Here is a 3745-nt window from a genome sequence, read left to right as displayed (position 1 = left end):
ATATATTACTCACTATATATGTTCATATAAGAAATTATATTTGATAGAAAGTATTTATTCTAGGAATATAGGTTGTAGTGGATATACCAGCCTGATAGTGATAAACTTTAATGTATAATTTCACTATTATGTAAGTGGCATGAATTCACTAGCTGGTCTTGGCTTTCCCCTTATAAATTTGTTTGAGAAAATAAACCTGTGATTCTAACAGATTCAGTGCTAATACTAACCAGGAGCTTGCTCCCTTGACACTCCATTTTCTTTTTGCTGAGGTGAGTAACAACCAACACTGTATTACGAATTCTCAAAGCACTTTAAGTCAGAGATTATTTCCTCTCAGGGATTTTCATGAAATACTTTTGGGACCAATGTTTTCACCGTTAATTTTAACCAGGGCTGAATCAAAGGTGGCTTATAGTTTTATTTCATGACAGAATAAATGTACCACAAAATGTAATCATTCCCTTTTGACTAACATTTAGGTGTCTTACAATTGTTGCTTTACTAAACAATGCTGGAATAAACATTCTTCTACGTAGATGTTTGTGGACAGGAGCAAATATTTCATTATGGTACATTCCCAGATAGGGAATTCTGGGTCAAAGGGTGAGATCTTTTAAATCTTGATAGCTGTAATCAAACTGTCCTCTTTAAAGAATGGACCAGTTTATACTTCTCACCAACAATATATCCTCACCAACGCTGGCTGCTATAAATCTTCTTAATTTTTGCCAATTTTAATGAGTGAAAATGAACCACATTGTTAGTTTTCACATTTCTTATCACTAGATATGCTGAGCACTTTACAAATGTATACTGGGTATTTTCATTTCTTTTACAAACAGCCTATACACATTTGTGAGATGGATTTTCCCTGTTGTCAAAAAGCTGAAGTCAGACATCTTGTTCAGTAATGGTGCTTTACCTTCCAGAATACAGTATGATTACTCTGCTGCCCAACAATTGTAAACAATTCCTTAAATGTATAACAAAAAAATAAAATAAAAATAAAAATTTAAAAATAAAGAAAACAAATGAAAAAAATCCCTTAAATGTCAGCATTAAGAGGAATATTTGTCTAAGCTCTTCCTGCAAAGTGATACGACCTCTGAGTATAAAAGTACAATGGCCCAGCACAAAACTAATTTTCTCTGATCTGGCAAGACCCGCCCTTATAAGATAGTCACTGGCAGCAGCACAGCCCTTCCCTGTTGTGGAGTCTGAGACACAAAGAAAACTCCATGGAGAGGACACATCTGCTCCTTCTTGTGGGACTTCACTGACATTAACGCCCATCTTTGCTCAAATCAAATCATTGGCATTCCGTGTGCTCATGAGTCTACATGAGTTCTCTTCCTGCTAGTTGCTAGCCCACCTGAAGTGATGCAATATATATTGTCCCATTTCTACTTTATTTTTTTAATCTTACCGATTTATACCAGGAATATTAATCTTGCACATTTCATGTAAGTTTTAAGTATTTTCTCTCAATCTGTCATCTTTTAAATCTGTATTACCTTTGCCTGTAAATTTTGAACTTTTTGTGTGTCAGATCTGTCAACGTTTCCTTTATGGCTTTTGGGTTTCTCTTTTCTTCCTCATGCAAATTATTAAAATAATCTCCGTTTTCTTTGTTCATAATTTTGCTTCAATAAAATAAAATCTTAAGTAAGATTTTAAGTGAAAGATCTTTTATCTCCAAATGGCTAGCAATTTGGACTAAAAAATAGTCTGTCCTTTTCCTCACTGACATAAATGCTGCCTACAGCATGTATTATTAAAATTTTATGTTTGTCAAGTTTGTTCCAATGATTGACCTATTTCTGCATCAGCACCACACTTATATTGCGGCTTTATATGTTCTAAAACCTATGTCGAGGGGAGGGTATAGCTCAGTGGTAGAGTGCATGCTTAACGTGCATGAGGTCCTGGGTTCAATCCCCAGTACCTCCATTAAAATAAATAAACAAACCTAATTACCTCCCACAAAATGAAAAAATTACTAAAAAATAAAAAAAAATTTAAAACAAAACATGTGTCAACTCTCCCATCACAATTCTTCCTCAAAATATTCTTGTGAATCACTCTTCCAAGTCTTTAATACCAGCTGGACAAGTTCTTCAAAAAGTCTTACTGAAATTTTTATTCAGATTGCACTGAATTTATAGGGAACAAAGAACAGTCATCTGTGCAATACTGAGTATTTTCATCCAAGAATACTGCTTACTTTCTCAGCAGTTACATCTTTTTGTCCGTTAGCAAATGTTAGTTTTATTGATATATATCTTGCATAATCTTATTAAATGTATACCTGGATAGTTTATCCTCATTGCACTTTCTGGTGTGTGTGTGTAAACTAATTAGTAAAATTATTTGGTAAAATAATCAGTTTCGGGGTTGTATTTAGTTTCGGCATTGTATTTTCTAGGTAGACAATCTTATACCTTGTAAGTGACATTCTGTTGCTTCCATTCCCAATATTTCTATCTCATTTGCTAAGCCTCAGAGAACAATGCTGTAGAATTCAAGTGGCAGCTGATATTCTTGATTTGTTCCATACCTTAATGAGAACAGAGAAACCAAACAGTATGAATTCTGGTGCAATGCAATTGATGACTACTTCACAACCCTCTGAATTTCATCCTTATTAACCTCACAACCCTACATTTTACACAACTGGAACTTTTTACTGCACCTACAGCACTATTGAAGGATGTTACTGTGCTCCAATGTTTCATTAAAATCAATGATTCTGATACTTCTCTGCTAAGTACTTTACATCAAGTTAATAGTTTCCTTCTCTACAATACCTATGTTTTAAAAATACTTTGAATTGTATCAAATACATCTTCAAGGTATATCTTTTTCTTTTCACTTATAAGACATCCCTGCATATACAGTAATGCATTACTTTTAATATATAGTCAGACTTAATTTACTAATATTTTAGTATAGATATTATAACTTTAACTGTGAGAATTGTCTCTAGTGGTTTGTTTTTGTCTTGTTTTTGGCAGTTCTCTCTCCAGGTTTGGGCAACAAGGATATAATTTTGAACGATGAACTATGATGTCTCCTATATTCTGGAAAATTTTAAGTAACAGGAATTACTATTCTTCCAAATTTGGAAGAATGTGTATTGTGAGTTTTGTGGAAACTTCTGCAGAGGTTAATTTTTATTTTATTGTTTTATTTATTTAATGGAGGTGCTGGGGAATTGAACCCAGGACCTCGAGCAGAGGTAATTTTTAAATAGCCTTTTCAGTTTCTTGATTATCAATATTATAAGGATATCTGCTTCGTCTCTGGTAATTTAAACATTTTCACTGTATTTCTAGAAAAGAACCCATTTCACTGGGAGCTTTACTATATTAAGTTTTTCTAGGAATGGAATTTCAGAAGTTTAATGCGAGTGCAGCTATTTGCACTCTTACTAGTCCTTTTTCCTCTGCAAAAACCAAAGACACACACCATCTTTGGAGATTACATACAAAGAGTGAAATAGTGAAGAGAGCTGTCTAGATCAGCCTGGAAGTCACCTGGATGTCGTCACATGCCCTCCATTTCCGTGAGACTAACTTTACAACTTATTAGAGTTGTACATAGTATTCGTTTCCAAAAAGTGTAACTGGTTGTATGGAAAACAGACTGCAGTGGGGCAACCGTGGAAGTGAGGAGGTACAGGGCCATTCTAGGTGAGAGGCAGCTTCAACTAGGGCAGTAGCAGTGGAGATGGTGAGAACTG

The 3745-nt window shown here is 34.4% G+C and overlaps 1 non-coding gene across 1 annotated transcript; it reads left to right on the top strand.

The window, feature by feature from the left end:
- The first annotated feature begins 1880 nt into the window (after positions 1–1880).
- TRNAV-AAC (transfer RNA valine (anticodon AAC)) lies at positions 1881–1953 on the top strand. Its single transcript has one exon. It is a non-coding gene; the product is annotated as a tRNA-Val (tRNA).
- Positions 1954–3745: the final 1792 nt, after the last annotated feature.

Source organism: Camelus bactrianus, chromosome X, assembly GCF_048773025.1.
Source record: "Camelus bactrianus isolate YW-2024 breed Bactrian camel chromosome X, ASM4877302v1, whole genome shotgun sequence".
Taxonomy (NCBI): domain Eukaryota; kingdom Metazoa; phylum Chordata; class Mammalia; order Artiodactyla; family Camelidae; genus Camelus; species Camelus bactrianus.
This window is presented reverse-complemented; position numbering and strand designations above follow the sequence as displayed.